Source organism: Rhinoderma darwinii, chromosome 3 (genome assembly GCF_050947455.1).
Source record: "Rhinoderma darwinii isolate aRhiDar2 chromosome 3, aRhiDar2.hap1, whole genome shotgun sequence".
Taxonomy (NCBI): Eukaryota; Metazoa; Chordata; class Amphibia; order Anura; family Rhinodermatidae; genus Rhinoderma; species Rhinoderma darwinii.
The window spans coordinates 300580299-300603008 of record NC_134689.1 but is presented as its reverse complement, the minus strand read 5'-3'; the positions used below and the strand labels follow the sequence as shown (position 1 = coordinate 300603008).

The 22710-nt window shown below is 47.4% G+C and overlaps 1 protein-coding gene across 1 annotated transcript in view; it reads left to right on the top strand.

The window, feature by feature from the left end:
• Positions 1 to 19350: 19350 nt before the first annotated feature.
• VPS33B (VPS33B late endosome and lysosome associated) overlaps positions 19351 to 22710 on the top strand; it is a 50998-nt gene continuing 47638 nt past the window's right edge. The window contains exon 1 of the mRNA XM_075855262.1: positions 19351 to 19517. The gene's annotated coding sequence lies outside the window, so the exon portion shown is untranslated. The remainder of the gene's footprint in view (positions 19518 to 22710) is intronic.

The following is a 22710-nucleotide window of genomic DNA, read 5'->3' as shown; positions in this document are numbered from 1 at the left end:
ACTTATTGGAGCCATAACTAATTTTATTTTACATAGACGTAGCGGTATGAGGGCTGGTTTGTTGCGGGACAAGCTGTAGTTATTATTGGTACCATTTTGGGGTACATGTGACTTTTTGATCACCTTTCATCCTATTTTTTGGGATGCCAGGTAAACAAAAAAACGCAATTCTGGCACAGCTTTTTTCGTTTTTTTTATACAGCGTTCACCATGCGTTATAAATTACATGTTAACTTTACTCTGCGGGTCAGTACGATTCCGGCGATACCTAATTTATAGCACTTTTTTATGTTTTACAACTTTTTGCTCAATGAAATTACTTTTGTAAAAAGAATGTATTTTTTCTGTCTCCAAGTTGTGAGAACCATAACTTTTTAATTTTTTTGTCGACGGAGGTGTATGAGGGCTTGTTTTTTGCGGGACGAGCTATAGTTTTTATAGGTACCATTTTTGGATACGTGCGACTTTTTGATCACTTTTTATTCTAATATTTGTAGGGCAAAGTGACCAAAAAACAGAAACTCTGGTAACGTTTTTTTTTACGCTGTTCACCGCGTGCAATAAATAATATAATATTTTGATACCCCAGGTCGTAACGGTCGTGGCGATACCAAATACATATGGTTTATTATTATTTTTCAATAATAAAGGACTTGATAAGAGTAAAAGGGGGATTGTGTTTTATTTGATTACTTGAAACTTTTATTGTTTTCAAACTTTTATTTTTTGCACTTTTTTTTTACACTTTTTTATACTTTTTTTACACTTTTCTTCAAGTCCCACTAGGGGACTTGAAGGTCCAACGGTCAGATATTTTTTTTTCTAATACATTGCACTACCTATCTAGTGCAATGTATTAGATCTGTCAGTCATTCACTGACAGCAAGCCGATTAGGCTTCGCCTCCCGGCGGGGCCTAAATCGGCTTCCGTAATGGCAGAGCAGGAGACCATTGTGTCTCCTGTTGCCATAACAGCAGTCGCCAGTCCCGATTGCCTCTCAGGGCTGGCGATCTGCTAGTAACCGCTACGATGCAGCAATCGCTTTCAATTGCTGCATCGAAGGGGTTAATGGCAGGGATCGGAGCTAGCTCCGGTTCCTGCCGTTACAGGTGGATGTCAGCTGTACAGTACAGCTGACTTCCACCGCTGATGACGCCGGATCAGCTCCTGACCCGGCGCCATCTTGCCGGCAGCTACGGAAGCCGATCAGGCTCCGCCGCCGGGCGGATCTTGACCGGCTTCGGTGCTAGGCAGACCGGGAGGCCAGTATTAGGCCTCCGGTTGCCATTGCAGCCACCGGGAACCCTGGCAATTTCATTGCTGGGGCTCCGATGAGCTGCAAACACCTTAAGTGCAGCGATCGCGTTTGAGCGCTGCACTTAAGGGGTTAATGGCGAGGATTGAAGCTAATTTCGGTCCCCGCCGTTACAGTCGGATGTCAGCTGTAAGATGCAGCTGAGATCCGACGATGATGGCACCGACTCAGCTTCTGAGCCGGTGCCAAACATTTGACGTAAATGTACGGCATTTTGCGGGAAGTCAATGCTTTCCATGACGTACATTTACGTCAAATGTCGGGAAGGAGTTAACTGGGCGTGTTTACTTGTTTTACTAACTGGGCGTTGTGGAGAGAAGTGTATGATGCTGACAAATCAGTGACCAGTCAGCATCATGCACTCCTCTCCATTCATTTACACAGCAGCATCACGTTCTTACTAGAACGATGTGCAGCCACATACACAAGTGTCCTGATAATGAATACACATGACCTCCAGCCTGGACGTCATGTGTATTCAGAATCCTGACACTTCTGAATCTTTTCTGTGAGATTTCCAGCAAGGGAAACGAAATCTCGTTTACCTCGTAATCTCGCGAGATTACGCGTGGCTTGCTATCCAATAGTATAGGTATATCCCTGTTGTTATACTAGTTAGCATACATCATATTCAGACATAGTTGCATGGTTGCATATCATTTACCGGAGGCTGGCATGGTGGCTGTTGACGGTCTCAGAGAAATAGCACCAGGACGCGCGTTTCGCACCCTTCGTCAGGAGGTGATGCTAGTGTGCAGGAATATGGTATAAATAATATACCTGTATATTGGTAACCAATGGCGGATGACTATTAATTAGGTCCTCCCACGTGTGTCTTCCGCGTCAGGAGCGTTCCGTGCAGAGATGGAATCCCCCATCTCTGCACTTCCGCCCTCACTATGACAGCTTCCGGCACAACATGTGGAGGGCCAATCAAGTGCATGCGCACGTTACCCTATTTGTCAAGTCGTCTGGCGATATAATATAGATCAGCCATTCAGACTGTTTACAATACGTTTCTGCGGGGAGGGGTTTGAATATCCATAACGTCCGTCACTAACCATCAATGCCTTTTTACAGTTTATTGTACTCGCCATGCACATACATGTATAGTAGAATTTAGGTCCCCACGCCTACAGTCAGATATATAAAAATATGAATATAAATGTATCATGAGATGTACGGCCGCGGGGCATCCACAGCGGAGGAACGGGAGAGGGAGACCACCACCAGTGCCCAACACAGTTGGTGGAGATCCCCCACCCGGACCCCCACAGCAGCAACATCGCGTCCCACAGGTCATAAATATACATATCCAATTCGTGGAACACACTATAAAGGTATATCCACCGTAAGGTTACACGGCATGCACCATCAACGGGAGGACGGACAGGGAAAACAGCACCCCCAGAGCTCAGCCCCGCGGGGTGAGTGTCCCCCACCCGGACCCCGCGACGCGCACCCCGCGCCCCACAGCATCGCAGGACACTCTAAATAGAAAAAATACAGTCATTAGCGCATGCGACCATTTATAAATGTATAGATAGCTCATTTAACTGGGGTACACTCGGCGAAGGCAACCATCCAAATGGGCGGCTACAGTCCACCGAGTGCACCCCAGACACGAGTATCAAAAAATACAGATGTGGTGTTATTATAATATTACACGAATACATTCCCTTTTCATGGGTGATAATGTGAGAAAATAACATCTACATATAATATATTTTATTAGGCTATTACCTGAACCAAAGGTGTAAAAAGTAAAGGAATATATTATAAGAAAAATATAATAGGGTATGGGGAGGGTGGACAACAGCCACACTCCTCATACAAAATAACATAAAATCTGTCCATTAGTCGCCGGAACAGCCCGGAATTTCTCCAAACCAGTCCGGGAAGTAAGGGACAGATAATATCTATAAATCCATGTGCTAAAAATAAAATTACAACGCAAAAAATATTAATATAAGTGTTAATTAATTGAAAAAATAATAAAATAAAAATGTGTATATAATAAGGTATGATAATAGTGGACTATCAGCCGCACTCAACATACAACTGTTACAAAGAATCTGTCCATTAGTCACCGGAACAGCCCGGGAAAAATTCCAGACCAGTCCGGGAAGCGAGGGACAGATATACATCAAAATATCCATTGTGATAAAATATATATACCAGTGAGTACACATTAATATTATTTCGTATGAACAATATTACAAATTATGTATACTAATAAGATAGTGATTAATACCATATGAATACACCATATATTCAGTATATCAGTGATCTGATCGTATACATCACTACATCTGAAGAGAAATGTATTATGGACCCCAATAACCACCATAAAAGGTCTCGATCCTTAGGACCATCTACACATATAGACATTGTTCCACATTTGTTTTATAGTTCTCCTCTCCACGTCTTTCTCCACTTGTCACATAGATTCACTCGACATCCCAATAATGTGATTAGCTAACGGTGTTCGTCCAATTCCACACACTATCAAAAATATCTCCCATATCTAAACCTGCATACAGAGGGCCCTAATATTTTTTACTGTAATGGGCTCAGAAATTGCAGATGGTGGCCCTGAAAAAAACGATAAAAATTTGTTATCGCTTTAATCATATGGACCCGCAGACTAAAGTTAACACGTCATTTTTACTCTTGACGCGGGTTGCGAGCCTGCGTATTTTAACCAAAATATGAACCAAGACCTCATGTTTATCATTTTTGCAGGATGCCGCAGGGCTGGTGATATTGGGGGAGAATGGGGTATCATTACTGTGTGTTGTACATTAAGGCCTCCTGCACACGGCCGTAGCTGTGATTACGGGCTGCGGAGTTTCATCCGTGGGCCTTCTGTTTATTTGCCTTTAGCGCACAGCCAGAGGCATCTCATGTAAATGCACCCTTAAAGTATATATTTAGTCGTTGCGGTTGAGGTGCAGTTACAAACTGCATCAAAAACGCACTTTGGTGCATAAATGCATGGGGTTATGCAGATGCGATTTATTTATTTTTTTTAGTTTTTTTTTAACAATACTTCAATCATTATGTATGAATGTATAGTTTTTTTCTTCGAGTAGATTTGATTCCATTCTTTGTCATTTCTTTTTATTGTTAATGTAGGTACTCGCAATATGATGAGAATTAGAGATGAGCAAACTTTTGAAAAGTTCGGTTTGGCAGGTTCGCCGAATTTCATGAAAAAGTTTGATTCGGACCGAACTAGTTCTGACCGAACCTGTAATACAAGAAAGCCCCTATAAATCGTGTATAACACTGTTTAAAAGCCCTAGAAGCCCTGTATAACACTCTTAGGTCACCCATGAGTGTATTCAAGTACTTTTGAGCTGTCTTTAAGGCAAAGTTAGTGTCAAAGTTACGCCAACATGTATGGCTATAGGAAAACGGATGGGACACGGTGATAACTAACAGAAACCACTGCACTTGTGCATGTTTTATGCTTAATGCATTGTTAAAAAAGGTACAAAAATTAGCCAGGGTTCATACATATAAGGTGGTAAAAGAAGAAGCAATGGCTTTTGACAAGCCCTCAAAAAATGTACCCTTTATGGTGGCAGATGCCTGCCGGGGTTCATCCATACATGGATGTTAAAGCAACAAGCAATGGCTTTTCACAAGCCCTCCAAAAATTTACCCATTTTATTGGCAGATGCCTGCCGGGGTTCATCCATACATGGATGTAAAAGCAACAAGCAATGGCTTTTGACAAGCCCTCCAAAAATTGACCCTTTTTATTGGCAGATGCCTGCCGAGGTTCATCCATACATGGATGTAAAAGCAACAAGCAATGGCTTTTCACAAGCCCTCCAAAAATGTACCCTTTTTATTGGCAGATGCCTGCCGGGGTTCATCCATACATGGATGTAAAAGCAACAAGCAATGGCTTTTCACAATCCCTCTAAAAATGTACCCTTTTTATTGGCAGATGCCTCCCGGGGTTCATCCATACATGGATGTAATGTAAAAGCAACAAGCAATGGCTTTTGACAAGCCCTCCAAAAATGTACTCTTTTTATTGGCAGATGCCTGCCGGGGTTCATCCATACATGGATGTAATGTAAAAGCAACAAGCAATGGCTTTTGACAAGCCCTCCAAAAATTTACCCTTTTTATTGGCAGATGCCTGCCGGGGTTCATCCATACATGGATGTAAAAGCAACAAGCAATGGCTTTTCACAAGCCCTCCAAAAATGTACCCTTTTTATTGGCAGATGCCTGCCGGGGTTCATCCATACATGGCTGTAATGTAAAAGCAACAAGCAATGGCTTTTGATAAGCCCTCCAAAAATTTACCCTTTTTATTGGCAGATGCCTGCTGGGGTTCATCCATACATGGATGTAAAAGCAACAAGCAATGGCTTTTCACAAGCCCTCCAAAAATGTACTCTTTTTATTGGCAGATGCCTGCCGGGGTTAATCCATACATGGATGTAAAAGCAACAAGCAATGGCTTTTGACAAGCCCTCCAAAAATGTACCCTTTTTATTGGCAGATGCCTGCCGGGGTTCATCCATACATGGATGTAAAAGCAACAAGCAATGGCTTTTGACAAGCCCTCCAAAAATTTACCCTTTTTATTGGCAGATGCCTGCCAGGGTTCATCCATACATGGATGTAAAAGCAACAAGCAATGGCTTTTCACAATCCCTCCAAAAATTTACCCTTTTTATTGGCAGATGCCTGCCAGGTTCATCCATACATGGATGTAAAAGCAACAAGCAATGGCTTTTGACAAGCCCTCCAAAAATGTACCCTTTTTATTGGCAGATGCCTGCCGGGGTTCATCCATACATGGATGTAAAAGCAACAAGCAATGGCTTTTCACAAGCCCTCTAAAAATTTACCCTTTTTATTGGCAGATGCCTGCCAGGGTTCATCCATACATGGATGTAATGTAAAAGCAACAAGCAATGGCTTTTGACAAGCCCTCCAAAAATGTACCCTTTTTATTGGCAGATGCCTGCCGGGGTTCATCCATACATGGATGAAATGTAAAAACAACAAGCAATGGCTTTTGATAAGCCCTCCAAAAATGTACCCTTTTTATTTGCAGATGCCTGCCGGGGTTCATCCATACATGGATGTTAAAGCAACAAGCAATGGCTTTTCACAAGCCCTCCAAAAATGTACCCTTTTTATTGTCAGATGCCTGCCGGGGTTCATCCATACATGGATGTAAAAGCAACAAGCAATGGCTTTTCACAAGCCCTCCAAAAATGTACCCTTTTTATTGGCAGATGCCTGCCGGGGTTCATCCATACATGGATGTAAAAGCAACAAGCAATGGCTTTTCACAAGCCCTCCAAAAATTTACCCATTTTATTGGCAGATGCCTGCCGGGGTTCATCCATACATGGATGTAATGTAAAAGCAACAAGCAATGGCTTTTGATAAGCCCTCCAAAAATGTACCCTTTTTATTGGCAGATACCTGCCGGGGTTCATCCATACATGGATGTAATGTAAAAGCAACAAGCAATGGCTTTTGATAAGCCCTCCAAAAATTTACACTTTTTATTGGCAGATGCCTGCCGGGGTTAATCCATACATGGATGTAAAAGCAACAAGCAATGGCTTTTGACAAGCCCTCCAAAAATTTACCCTTTTTATTGGCAGATGCCTGCCGGGGTTCATCCATACATGGATGTAAAAGCAACAAGCAATGGCTTTTCACAAGCCCTCCAAAAATTTACCCTTTTTATTGGCAGATGCCTGCCGGGGTTCATCCATACATGGATGTAATGTAAAAGCAACAAGCAATGGCTTTTCACAAGCCCTCCAAAAATTTACCCTTTTTATTGGCAGATGCCTGCCGGGGTTCATCCATACATGGATGTAATGTAAAAGCAACAAGTAATGGCTTTTGACAAGCCCTCCAAAAATTTACCCTTTTTATTGGCAGATGCCTGCCGGGGTTCATCCATACATGGATGTAAAAGCAACAAGCAATGACTTTTCACAAGCCCTCCAAAAATGTACCCTTTTTATTGGCAGATGCCTGCGGGGGTTCATCCATACATAGATGTAAAAGCAACAAGCAATGGCTTTTCACAAGCCCTCCAAAAATTTACCCATTTTATTGGCAGATGCCTGCCGGGGTTCATCCATACATGGATGTAATGTAAAAGCAACAAGCAATGGCTTTTGATAAGCCCTCCAAAAATTTACCCTTTTTATTGGCAGATGCCTGCCGGGGTTCATCCATACATGGATGTAATGTAAAAGCAACAAGCAATGGCTTTTGATAAGCGCTCCAAAAATTTACCCTTTTTATTGGCAGATGCCTGCCGGGGTTCATCCATACATGGATGTAAAAGCAACAAGCAATGGCTTTTCACAAGCCCTCCAAAAATGTACCCTTTTTATTGGCAGATGCCTGCCGGGGTTAATCCATACATGGATGTAAAAGCAACAAGCAATGGCTTTTGACAAGCCCTCCAAAAATGTACCCTTTTTATTGGCAGATGCCTGCCGGGGTTCATCCATACATGGATGTAAAAGCAGCAAGCAATGGCTTTTCACAAGCCCTCCAAAAATTTACCCTTTTTATTGGCAGATGCCTGCCGGGGTTCATCCATACATGGATGTAATGTAAAAGCAACAAGCAATGGCTTTTGATAAGCGCTCCAAAAATTTACCCTTTTTATTGGCAGATGCCTGCCGGGGTTCATCCATACATGGATGTAAAAGCAACAAGCAATGGCTTTTCACAAGCCCTCCAAAAATGTACCCTTTTTATTGGCAGATGCCTGCCGGGGTTAATCCATACATGGATGTAAAAGCAACAAGCAATGGCTTTTGACAAGCCCTCCAAAAATGTACCCTTTTTATTGGCAGATGCCTGCCGGGGTTCATCCATACATGGATGTAAAAGCAGCAAGCAATGGCTTTTCACAAGCCCTCCAAAAATTTACCCTTTTTATTGGCAGATGCCTGCCGGGGTTCATCCATACATGGATGTAATGTAAAAGCAACAAGCAATGGCTTTTCACAAGCCCTCCAAAAATTTACCCTTTTTATTGGCAGATGCCTGCCGGGGTTCATCCATACATGGATGTAATGTAAAAGCAACAAGCAATGGCTTTTGACAAGCCCTCAAAAAATTTACCCTTTTTATTGGCAGATGCCTGCCGGGGTTCATCCTTACATGGATGTAAAAGCAACAAGCAATGGCTTTTCACAAGACCTCCAAAAATGTATCCTTTTTATTGGCAGATGCCTGCCGGGGTTCATCCATACATGGATGTAAAAGCAACAAGCAATGGCTTTTCACAAGCCCTCCAGGCCTGCTTGTAGCAGACGGCAGTAGAGGTGTATTGGTGGTAGTAGAGGTAGCCAACACAGACAGCAAGGGTGGTAGACTGGTAGTAGTAGTAGCAGCACATTAAAAAAAGAGACTGGACGACAGTCACAGGACAAAGCCCTGTGGTAGGGCAGGCCTCAGGCCTGCTTGTAGCAGACGGCAGTGGAGGTGTATTGGTGGTAGTAGAGGTAGCCAACACAGACAGCAAGGGTGGTAGACTGGTAGTAGTAGTAGCAGCACATTAAAAAAAGAGACTGGACGACAGTCACAGGACAAAGCCCTGTGGTGGGGCAGGCCTCAGGCCTGCTTGTAGCAGTCGGCAGTGGAGGTGTATTGGTGGTAGTAGAGGTAGCCAACACAGACAGCATGGGTGGTAGACGGTAGTAGTAGTAGTAGCAGCACATTAAAAAAAGATACTGGACGACAGTCACAGGACAAAGCCCTGTGGTGGGGCAGGCCTCAGGCCTGCTTGTAGCAGACGGCAGAGGAGGTGTATTGGTGGTAGTAGAGGTAGCCAACACAGACAGCAAGGGTGGTAGACGGTAGTAGTAGTAGTAGCAGCACATTAAAAAAAGAGACTGGACGACAGTCACAGGACAAAGCCCTGTGGTGGGGCAGGCCTCAGGCCTGCTTGTAGCAGACGGCAGTGGAGGTGTATTGGTGGTAGTAGAGGTAGCCAACACAGACAGCAAGGGTGGTAGACGGTAGTAGTAGTAGTAGTAGTAGCAGCACATTAAAAAAAGAGACTGGACGACAGTCACAGGACAAAGCCCTGTGGTGGGGCAGGCCTCAGGCCTGCTTGTAGCAGACGGCAGTGGAGGTGTATTGGTGGTAGTAGAGGTAGCCAACACAGACAGCAAGGGTGGTAGTAGTAGTAGCAGCACATTAAAAAAAGAGACTGGACGACAGTCACAGGACAAAGCCCTGTGGTGGGGCAGGCCTCAGGCCTGCTTGTAGCAGACGGCAGTGGAGGTGTATTGGTGGTAGTAGAGGTAGCCAAAACAGACAGCAAGGGTGGTAGTAGTAGTAGTAGTAGTAGCAGCACATTAAAAAAAGAGACTGGACGACAGTCACAGGACAAAGCCCTGTGGTGGGGCAGGCCTGCTTGTAGCAGACGGCACTGGGGGTGGATTGGTGGTAGAAGTAGTAGCAGCACCAACAGCGGCACATTAAAAAAAGAGTGGACAGGACAGAATCCCATAGTAGCAGGCGGCAGTAGCAGGCGGCAGCGGCAGCAGCAGCAGCAATGTCAGATCTAATCAGTGGCATCAGGCACAGGGGTTTTAAAATCCTCATCGATCCACGCTTGATTCATTTTCAGAAACGTGAGATTTTCCAAGCTGTTGGCGGACAATCTTGTTCGCTTAGGGGTGACGAAGCCCCCTGCCGCGCTGAATACCCTCTCTGACGCTACACTGGAGGGTGGACAAGACAGTACACCCATGGCAAACTGGGCCAGTTCTTGCCAATGATCCAATCTGCTGACCCAGAAGTCCATGGGGTCTGGGATCAGCATTTCTGAAGGAGAAAGGGCACAGTCCAGGTACGAGTGAACCTGGTTGTTTAGGTGCTGCACCTGGTGATGGTGAACATCCCTTTGGTGACTACGATGTGTGTCAGGTCGGGGTATTGGATGTAAAAATGTTGTCATCATATTTTCCAAACTGAATTGGCTGCTGCTGCTGCCGCCTATTGCAGAGGTAGCTCTGCCAGAGGCGGTGGAACGATGAGACAGTGGGGAGCGGAGAGTGGCCCCCCGGTCAGACATGCTTGCAGCAGGTGTTTGCCGTTTGAAAGCCGTGACAAGCTGGCTGCATAGCTTCTCTCGATAATAAGCCAATTTTGCCTCCCTCTCGGAAGGCGCAAAAAACTCCCCCATTCTGGCTTTATACCGAGGGTCTAAAAGTGTGGCTATCCAGTACTCATCTCTTTGCTTCATTCTAACAATACGACAGTGAGCGCGCAAGTAACGAAGCATACAGCTCGCCATCCTGGCCAGCGTTTCAGAGGGCCCGATTGGTTCCATCTCCGTCCCATACTGCCATGGTTGTCCATCATCAAGGTCGTCGTCAGACCCGTCATCACCACCATCACTGTCATGTTGTGCGGCTGCCTCGTCCCCTATCCCTTCCTGTGATTCCATCTCCAAATCCAGCTCCTCTTCAGGTCCTGTTTCCTCATCCTCCTCCTCAACATCCATAGCCAGATGTGATCCTTCCTCCATCCTTTGCTGAATCATCGCTGTGAGCGTTTGCTCCATAATGAATATCAGCGGCATAACATCGTTCATTCCGCTAGCGTCACGGCTCACAAATCGTGTGGCCTCTTCAAAGGGCCTCAAAACGCGACATGCGTCTCTAACCAGCTGCCAGTGCCTGAGCTCGAAATTACACTGGCTCCAAACGCTGCCCGTCTGCTGCATCAGGAAATCATTCACGACTTTCCGCTGTTCGTACAGACGGTCCAACATGTGCAGGGTGGAATTCCAGCGTGTTGGAACGTCGCAAATCAGGCTGTGTTCTGGGAGATTGTTTTGACGCTGCAAGTCCAGGAGGGCGTGATTAAATGCATACGAACGTCTAAAGCGAACGCAAACTCTCCTGGACATGGCCAGCATACCCTTCAAACCAACATATGACTTTAAGAAGCGTGTTATGACCAGATTGATCACATGTGCCATATAAGGAGCGTGTGTAGGGTGACCTAGACGCAGTGCAGCCACAACGTTCTTGCCGTTATCAGAGACAACATTGCCCAGTGTGAGTTTCAGAGGAGACAGCCAGCGTGCGATTTCCTCCTTGTTGCACAGCAGCAGCTCCTGCCCTGTGTGGCTTTTCTCGCCCAGGCTCAGCAGGTGTAAGACAGCGTTGTGGCGCTTCACCTTGCACCTATGAAAAGAGGAGGGAGGAGAAGTGGAAGATACGCTGTGTCCTGTCGGGGACGGGAAGACCTCCAAGGAGGAAGGCAAGGAGGAGGAGGAGGATGGTAGGCGCCTGGTGTCCGGAGTTGAACCAGAAAGATACAAGCGTGGAGGTGGTAATGCCTGGCATTGCTGCGGTGGTGCATCGGACTGCAAAATATTGACCCAGTGGGCCGTGAAAGACATGTACTGTCCCTGCCCATAGTTGCTGCTCCACGTGTCGACGGTGGCATGTACCCTGCTGCACACGGATAATTGCAAGGACTGGCACACCTTTTCCTCCACATGCTTGTGCAAGGCAGGGACAGCTGTTTTGGAGAAGTAATGTGGGCTAGGTATTCGCCACCTAGGCTGAGCGCACGCCATCAATTGCTTGAAGCCGGCGGAGTCGACCAGGTGGTACGGCAGCGACTGCACCACCAACAACTTAGCCAGGTGTGAATTAAGCCGCACGACAAGTGGATGACTGGGTATATATTGTTGCTTATTGGACAACGATTCCGTAATGGATAACTGACGGGACGTAGGAGGAGCACTAGATGACAGTGATGATGATGATGACAACGACATGGTGGATAACGCCTGGCTACTACTTAGATGACAGGGACTCGGAGCAGCAGCAGCGGCAGAGGGGTCTTCATTAGATGTACATGATGATGGTGGGGCATGTCGATTGTCCCACATGGCTTTGTGATGCCGCTCCATGTGTTTACGTAGAGCGGTAGTTCCTACATTGCTGCCCTGCCCACGCCTTACTTTCTGCTTGCAGATACGGCACTGTGCCATGTTTTCGTCCTCCGGGAAGGTACAGAAAAATTGCCACACGGCAGAGTACCGTAAAGAGGTAGTACCATGTCCACCACCACCACCACCACCACCCGAGCTTGCCCCTTGTCTGGCAGGCTTTTTGCGAGAGCCTACACCAGCATCAGTGTCGCCGTCACCGGCTCCTGAGCTGACCCTACCGCTGCAACGTTTTGCAGATTGACTTCTGCCCCTACCTCGGCTTGGCTGTTTATCACGGCCAGTGCCGCCACTACTACCCTCCTCCTCTGACGCCGTCATCACCTCGTCACCTGGTTCCCACGTCCTGTCTAAAACAACATTATCATCATAGCCTTCCTCATCATCCCCGCCACTTCTGTCACTGTGTTGTGAATGTGATGTGACATCATGGCGGGCTCCATGCCCCCCCTCATTACTGCGTCTGCCACCACGGCTACCACCACCAACACCCCCACTACCGCAGCTATGCGTCTCGGACACCGCTTCCACCTCCACCACCGCCGCAACACACTCCGTTGGCTGTCTCGCGGAAAACAAATCATCATCATCACTATGTTGTTCAGTATCTTCCTTCGCACCCGAGGAGATGTCTCTTAGGACTCTCAGGAAAGATGGCTTCCCGCTAGGAAGGGGGAGCGAAGACATAGATGATGGAATGGAAACGCTAGAAATACCTATATTACTACTGTCACTGTGCCAAGGAACTGTAGAGGATCTGGAATCCAACGAAACCTGGCTTGAAGACAGATCGTCAGAGTCTTCCTGCTGAGATGACCGCGAGTCAGCCAACCAGTCCACAATGGCCGTATTGTCTAAAGTAACCTGCCCACCGGAGGAGATGGACAAGTCTGGCTTGCTGATACTGCTACTACTACCAGCAGGCACATGGCTGCTGCTACTAGTGGAACTGGGCACATGTCTTGTGCCACAAATGCTGGTACTACTGGGTCTGGCACCAACAGATCCAACATTTGGACTGGAAGAGGAGACGGCATGGGTGTTTTTTCCTCTACCCCGTCCTTTCACAACCTTTTTTTTACCAGACATTTCACTGCTGGAGTGCAGCAAGTTGAATCAAAACCCGGGGGATGAGCCCCTTCTAAAAGCATATTCACACACTGGCTTGGCAAATGGCAATTAATGAGAATTTCTATCAGCCACGCCGCGGTGCACTCAGGGAATGCTGGGCCTTGTAGTACTACTAGGCTGCCTGTATTGCAAGTTGGATTGTTATTTCGTTATGTTAACGGCCGGGGATGAGCCCCTTCTAAAAGCGTATTCACACTGACACTGGCTTGGCAAATGGCAATGAATGAGAATTTCTATCAGCCACTGTGCACTGACTCAGGGAATGCTGGGCGTTGTAGTACTACAAAGCCTGCCTGTATTGCAAGTTGGATGCAACGGGGATGAGCCCCTTATAAAAGCGTATTCACACACTGGCTGAGTAGTGAGTAGTGGATGAGCCCCTTCGATTGCTGGATTCCTGCCTTTTAGATTCCTAAAGCTTTCCCTTACTGCACAGAGATGCTATCCCTACAGCTCCTGTCTGTAAAATGACCGCTGAGCTCCGTGCATAGACTTTTATTGCAGGCTTGAGCCCGCCCCTATGCTGCCTCCCGATTGGCTGGGAGAGCCGTTTGCAAGGCATTATGGGGTAGCCTGATGTCAGGTGATCTTGTGAAATCCTCCATTTTAGATGTAACATGTGGCAGGCGCCAAAATGTAGCCGGGTTCGGTCAAAACGGGTTCGGCCGAACCCGGTGAAGTTCGGATTCGCTGCGAACCAAACTTTTCCCGAAGTTCGGACCGAAACCGGGTTCGGTTGTCCCGGTTCGCTCATCTTTAATGAGGATCCTTGACGCAAGTTGCCAGCTTGCATATTTTGGCCAAATTATCAACTAATACTTTAATACCTCATGTTTATTATTTTAGCAGGATACAGTATGGCCTTGTGATGTTAAAGGGGTTTTCCCATAAGCATTATTTTTTATAAATATCTGAACAATGGGGTTTCCGACCATTGAGTCCCCCACCGATCCCGAGAACGGGCTTACCTTGCCATTCATATGGGGCTTCCAGGATCGGCAAGGTAAGCCTTTTCTCGTGATCAGTGGGGGTCCCAGCAGTCGGACCCCACCGATCAGATATTTACCACCTATCCTGTTTACCACCTAGTCTGCTCCGGGACTCTGTGGAACTCCCTGACATCGCTGTCCATATATGGACAGTGTGTCAGGGTCTTCCCCAGAGCGGAGTCTTGGGCAGAGCGCTAGTATCGTCTCTGCTCCGGGACTCTGTGGAACTCCCTGACATCGCTGTCCATATATGGACAGTGTTGTCAGGGTCTTCCCCAGAGCGGAGTCCCGGGCAGAACGCTAGTATAGGCTCTGCTCTGGGACTCTGGGGAAGCCTCTGACATCGCTGTCCATGCATCGACAGTGATGTCAGGGGCTTCCCCAGAGTAGGAGTCCCAGTGATGTCAGGAGTACAGCCGGAGTCCCAGGAAGAGCCTACTCAGTGGCAGATTAAGTAAACCATGGGCCCTGGGCTGCTACCCAAACTTGGGCCCCCCTTCCGCACCGCCGCGCCGTAACTATTTTTAACACTACCTTTTTGGGCAAGCATTAACACATGGGTGTTACGATTCCCCTTGTCACAGGGCTGCGTCCCTACAAACTGACAGTATCACACTGTGCTGGGACACATCCTCCTGACAAGGGTAATTGTCTATCAGTCCTGGACTGCAGAAAGACTTTTTGTGAAATACAAGGATTTCCTATAATAAACATGTCAGGAGAGGTGACAGATTCTCTATAAATCTGGTGACTCACAGGTGACAACGTCTCAGATTCTAGTAGTTTTTTCCTCTTTTCTTCTCCATCCAGTCCAGAGCTCATGACGACTTCTCCCGGCCATGACTCATTTCTGCAGAATTTGCCACTCAGATGTCTTCGGCTCCTCACTTTTCCAACATTTCCACATCTATAAACGAAAATAAAGTTACCATGGTGCCACATACTGTGCCCCTAAATATAATAGCACCAAACACTGCGCGACTGAATATAATAATACCACAGACTGTAAAACACCACATACACACAGCCCCCTGTACATAGTGCCACACCCAGCCCCTGTAGATATTACACACTTACATAGATAGCGCCACACAGCCCCCTGTAGATATCACACATCCCCCCGTAGAGAGCGTTACACACAGCCCCCTATAGAAAGTGCCATACAGCCCCCCTGTAGAGAGTGCCACACAGACCTCCCCCTCTTGTAAATAGTGCCAAAAAGCCTGCCACACACATACCGCTGTGGATAGCGCTACACAGCATATAGGGCCACATAGCGCTCCTCCCTTGTATATAGTGCACACAGCGCTCCCCCTTTGTATATAGTGCCAAACTGCACTCCCCCCTTGTATATAGTGTAACGGAGCAATCCCCCCCTCCTTGAATATATACACAGCGATAGTCCCCACCTGAAAAAAAATATATACAGTTTACTTACCTTACCCCGTGGCGGCCGCTCCAGCTGGACGCATGTGAATTCTCCGGACTAGACACATGCGCAGACCGGCGTGATGCAGTACCTCATCACGCCGGCCTGCGCAGGGAGTCTTCCCAGCGCCTTATAGGCTGCAAGCCGAACGTGACCTGCAGCCTATAGTATTCATTTGTATCTGTCCTGAGGATTTAAATACAAATGGATGTGGCCAGGGTCGTAGCTAAAGGCTCATGGGCCCCCCTCCCCCCAATTGCTGAAGCTGATGGGTCGGGGTAAGACTCCCGGGACCCCCGCCAATCAGCTGTCTTGAAGGGGGTACAGAGCTCGTACGAGTGCTGCTTCCCCTTCATTTCCTTCACTTGCTCACACTGTGAATCGCTGACACGTCCGTGTCGGCGATTCATTGTGAGAAAGTGACCGTAATGAAGGGGAAGTAGCACTCGTACGAGCGGCTGCAACCCCTTCAAAACAGCTGATGGGCGGGGGTCCCGGGTGTCGGACCCCGACCCATCAGCTTCAGCAAGACACTAAAATTAAACTTACCTCCTCTTCGGCCGCAGGTCCTCACTCCATCAGGTGTCGGGATGTTATGCGCTGCACACAGCGATGTGACGTCAGAACCTCCGATGCGCTCCAGGAAGAGGAGGGGTAGGTTCTGTCAGTTACTATTGTAACAGGGGTCCGTGTAGTTTATTACATAGGCCCCAGTTACTATAGTAACTTTTCATTGTTGCGGAGTGGGGGGTTACAACACTGAGTGTGGCTGCCGGTAGCACCGGGTCCCCCTCCGGTGCTAGCGACGCCACCGGGCATGAGGGGGCCCGTGCAATCATGTGCGTTTCGACCGGCCATGAGCCCCCAGGCAGCCTTGGGCCCCGGGCGGCCACCCGAACCGCCGTAATGATAATCTGCCACTGGGCCTACTAGCGCTCTTCCCGGGACTCCAGCTCTGGGGTTGCCCCTGACATCTATGTCCATATATGGACAGTGATGTCAGGAGCAGAGCTGGAATCCCAGGCAGAGTGCTAGAAGCGGCTCTGCTCCGGGACTCCAGCTCTGGGCAAGCCCCTGACATCACTGTCCATATGTGGACACTGATGTTAATGGCTTCCCCAGAGTTCCGGCGCAGAGCCTATACTAGTGCTCTGCTCCGGGACACCGGCTCTGGGGTTGCCCCTGATATCACATTCCGTTCCAGGAGGATCCCCTGAAGTCACTGTGTATGGACAGTGACGTCAGGGGCTCCAACAGTAGATGAAACGCTCTGGCTGGGGATTCCACTCCTAGAGGGAGCCCAAATGGAGCTATCTACTTGGGGTGTGTGTGGCATTATCTGCAGAGGGCACTGTGGCAGCATCTGCGGAGGGCACTGTGGCAGCATCTGCGGAGGGCACTGTGGCAGCATCTACGCAGGGCACTGTGGCGTTATCTAGGGGTGTATTGCATTATCTACAGAGGGCACTGTGGCATTATCTACAGAGGGCATTGTGGTATTATCTACAGAGGGCACTGTGGCAGCATCTGCAGAGGGCACTGTGGCAGCATCCACAGAGGGCACTGTGGCAGCATCCACAGAGGGCACTGTGGCAGAATCCACAGAGGGGACTTTGTCACTATCTAAAAAGGGGCTGCCCAATCTTGACATGTGTCTGCCAAACGCTGCCAACTGAACCGCCGGACCGCATTTAGCGACACTTAAACTGGAAAACTGGATTGTTGAAATAAGCACGTGGAGAATTCTCTCAAATTTTAAACCTAGCGGTATTATTATAGTAATGTAGTATTATTATAGTAATATATTGTTATAGTAGATCAAATAACTAATTGATTAACAATAATTTAGTATTGTATCAAATTTGAAAGTAATGCGGCCCGTCAACTTCCCATTTTTTCTATATGTGGCCCACTTACCCGGCCGATTTTGAGACCGCTGGTATATATATATTTATATCGGAGACAACATATCTATAGGACTATGACCCCTATAGCTACACCACTGGATGGAATTAGAAACAGCAGCTCAGCAGACAGTATCACACATGATAGAATTAGATACAGCAACTCAGCAGACAGTATCACACATGATAGAATTAGATACAGCAGCTTAGCAGACAGTATCACACATGATAGAATTAGATACAGCAGCTCAACAGACATTATCACACCTGATAGGCTTAGATACAGGGCCCCAGCAGTCAGTAGCATACATGATAGGCTTAGATACATGTCTCCAGCAGACCGTATCACACATGATAAGCTTAGATACAGGGACCCAGCAGTAAGTATCCTTGTACTTGCCCTCAGGAGCGGAGTTGCCATTTCTGGAGCCCCAAACAAATTTATATCTAGAGCCCTAATCAAAGACATCTGTAAAAAGTGCCACGCACAGTGCCCCCTGTATGTAGTGTCATACAGTGTCTCCTGTAGGGAATGCCACACACAGTGCCCCCTGCAGATAGTATCACAGTGCTTCCTGTAGAAAGTGCCACACGCATCACTCCCTGTAAACAGTGCCCTTAAACAAATAAAACTTATACTCACCTAACCCTGTTCCCACGATGAACAAAGCTACACAGCAGGTCTCCTGAGCAACGTTAGGCCTGCAGCCTATAAGACGCCGAGACGGGACCCTTGCATAGGTCCGCACGTCTTAGTGACGTCATTGTGCCGGCTTGCGCAGGATCCAGTACCAGCGTCTCATAGGCTGAATGTCTAACGTGGCCTGAAACCTAGTGAATGGTGGAGTAGGGAGCTGACAGCTCCCTGCTGCGCCATAGTATTCCAATGTATCTGCAATCTGAGGACGCAGATACAATTGAATGTGGCAGTCACCCGGGGCTACTGAAAATTGCTTAGAACTAAAAGGAATGCTCCTTTAAGGCTCATCCACAAAAGCAGATAATCAATCAGATTCGAACTCCAATGATCAAGCGTGCATCATAATTATTTAATGTAAATAGGTGAAGGCACTGAGTGAATTGCAATAAAACGCTTGTTCATCGTATGGAAAATCGTTTATATAAAAATAATTAGTTGTTATGACTTTGCAGTATGTAAACATAAATTATTGGTTGGAAAGACGTCCAGCGTTTGCATGTCGAACCCACGGTCACGTGCGGTGGCGAATAGCTGCACAGTTTTGCCAGCAATATCCGCCAAAATACAATGATTGCTAATATGAATATCTGCTTATGTATATGGTCCGTTAGAATATTTGCATTGTACAAGATGATTATATTGACAGATACAGTAAGTTCAGCAATACAGCTCCATAAATCCAATCTTTAATTAGAAAAAAATATGATAAGGCAGAAGTGTCTGCAAATCTATTGTGCATAATTCATTATGTAAAACACCGGAGAACCCACAATGACTCCCGAACGTCTGCACCATCAGTAGCGGTCTTGGCAGCTTATGGTGTCCTGACAATGACGAAGGAAAGGAATGAACGGCTGCAGACTGACAGATGAACTTCCGCTTGTAACCGTTCCTATGGTGACTAACACTTCCCTCGAACGATTGAGGAAACCGGAAGATGTCCGTTCCCCTTTTCTTCCCTCGTTGGCGCCTCTAACTTTAGTTCCTAGCATAGACCCATCTATCTACTGTACATACGGTGTGGAGTCACGGAAACTACCGAGGAGGTCAGTGTGGGGGCTGTGGACAGGGTTCTGTAGATGGAAGGGCTCATATGGTTTGGGTACTTGAGGCATGGCCGGAAGTCCGCTTCACAGTCACACAGCGCTGTCTGAGCTGTCACCTATTCAGCACTATAGTATACTTACCTTTATCCAGGGTATACGGGTAAATATCGTAACACGCTTTGTGAATATACACAGAGAAGCGTATCATACGCACTGTGTATACTAGTGCAGGCAAGAATTGGAGCAGTTGACTATAGTAACCAATCAAATCACTTATCTAATTTTCCAACCTGCTCTGAAAAAATGAAAGCCGGAATCTGGTTGGTTGCTATGGACAACTGCATTTAAAAAAAAAATTAAAAAATTTGCCTTCATGTTTAGTTATGTCTATGCCATACCTCCCAACTTTCAAGCAACGCAAAGAGGGACGCCGCGGCAAGTTTATTTCCTTTTAAGCCACTCCTTTAATCCTGCCCATACACACCCGCTTCAGCCCACACAGTATCATTCTCTCGTAGTGCCTCCCACACAGTATAATGCCCCCATAGCTGCCCATACAGTATAATGTCCCTTAGCTGCCCCTGGTGCCAGTGACCACGTAGATAGTGCCACAGTGCCCATTTAGATAGTGTCACCCCCTGAGAAATAGTGTCACCCCCCCCTGTAGCCATTAGGACTCCCTCTAGGGGCGGATTACCCGGCCAGAGCATTGGACAGTATATACGGATAGTGACGTCAGTGGCTCCTCCTGGAGCTGGATTCCACTCTGGCCCGGGATTCCGCTCCAGGAGCAGCCCTTGACTTCACTGTCCATATATGGACAGTGGCGTCAGGGATTCCCTCTATGAGGGGTATCCCCGGCCAGAGCGTTGGCAACGCTCTGGCAGGGGATTCCGCTCCAGGAGGAGCCACTCATGCCGCTGTCCATATATGGACAGTGACGTCAAGGTCTTCCCCGGGCTCAGCGCTTAAAGTAGCGCTGTGGCCAGGGAGCACTCTGTACTAATGCTAAAGCAGGGAGTTTACAGTTCCCTGCTTCAGCATTGGGTTCAACTGTATCTGCGTCCTGAGGATGCAGATACAGTTGACACTGGGAGTCCGGGAAATACCACTGGCCTGCCAGGACAGCGGGACACCGCCCGGAACCCGGGACAGTCCCGCTATATCTGGGACGTATGGCAGGTATGGCTGTGCTGTGACCGGGTGTAGACATACCAAGCTTTGGTCCTGTCATAATATTGTGCTGGTATAACAAGCCGTCATATGAGAAATTCAGTCATAACTACTTAACCATGCTTAAAGAGGCTCTGTCACCACATTATAAGTGGCCTATCTTCTACATAACGTGATCGGTGCTGTAATGTAGATTACAGCAGTGTTTTTTATTTAGAAAAACTATGATTTTTGACGGAGTTATGACCTATTTTAGATTTATGTTAATGAGTTTCTTAATAGACAACTAAGCGTGTTTTTACCTTTTGACCAAGAGGGCGTTGTGGAGAGACGTGTATGACGCTGACCAATCAGTGACCAATCAGCGTCATACACTTCTCTCCATTCATGTACTCAGCACATAGTGATCTTGCTAGATCATAATGTGCTGTCACTAACACATTTGTTTAACCCAATTGATTTCTATTGGAGTTATGCAAACCGCTGAAAACAGGTCGCTTGACTAGTTCTGTACCTCCTGTCCACTTTAGAAGACTTGACAGGTGTGAGTAGACCTGCGTTCGAGATAGTTGTGGGTCCCATAAGTGGTTCCTCCATCTATCAGACATTTATAGCATATCATGGGGATATACCATGAATTTATGAGATGGGATTCAAAAAACCCATTTAATTACTGCAATATTCCTTATCAGCAAACAGTGAGGTTCTTGGCACACAGACACAGACCGGTTCACACATGATAGGCTTACATTGCCCTCTGTAGCTAGTGCCACACACAGCCCTCTGTAGCTAGTGCCACACACAGCCCTCTGTAGCTAGTGCCACACACAGCCCTCTGTAGCTAGTGCCACACACAGCCCTCTGTAGCTAGTGCCACACACAGCCCTCTGTAGCTAGTGCCACACACAGCCCTCTGTAGCTAGTGCCACACACAGCCCTCTGTAGCTAGTGCCACACACAGCCCTCTGTAGCTAGTGCCACACACAGCCCTCTGTAGCTAGTGCCACACACAGCCCTCTGTAGCTAGTGCCACACACAGCCCTCTGTAGCTAGTGCCACACACAGCCCTCTGTAGCTAGTGCCACACACAGCCCTCTGTAGCTAGTGCCACACACAGCCCTCTGTAGCTATTGCCACAACACTCCCTTGTCAATAGTGGCCTCTGTAGATGGTGCCACACACCTCTTGTACATAGTGAAACAGTTACCCCCTTGTAGATAGTGTCATATGCCCCCCCTTGTAGATAGTGTCATACACCCCCCTTGTAGAAAGTGCCACACACATGCACACCCCCTGTAGATGGTGCCACTCAGTGCCCTCCTTGTAGTGCCACACACAGTCAATAGAGCCACTGTCCCCTGTCAATAGTGCCACAGTCATCTGTATATGGTGCCACACAATGCCCTTCTTGTAGATAGTACCATGCACCCCCAAAGTAAATTTTATCACACACCCCCTTAAAGATAGTGACACCCCCATATTGTAGATTGCCACACATCCCTCCCTGCACATAGCTCTCCAAGAAATAAGAAAAAAAAACACCTGTACTCACCTAGTCCGGGCTGTTCCCGCGATGAACGGAGCTACAGCCTACTCAATCACATTAGGCGTGGAGTGTACGCTGGAGAGACGACTTCTATCCGCTGGCACGATGGATCTAGTCCCCATGTAGGCGCAATGACATCATCGCGTCTGCGCAGGGATCCAATCCCTGATATAGGTTGCAGCTGCAGGCCGCCTAGTTTAGCGAATAGTGGACAAGGGAGCTAGCTCCCTGCAGCTCCGCCATTGTATTCAATCGCATCTGCGTCCTGAGGACGCAAATACAATTGAGCATGGAAGTCGCCGGGCCGGTTGAGCGAGGGGGAACGTGGGGCCTGGAGCTGGAGCTCCAATGATAATCCGGCCCTGCCCTTAAGGCATTTCTGTAGTCAGCATTTTGACCCCACAGGTGTTTTTTCATAAGAAATTAATGCGCAGCAGATGGTGCAAAGTGAAAGTTGCAATTTTCCGCTGATAT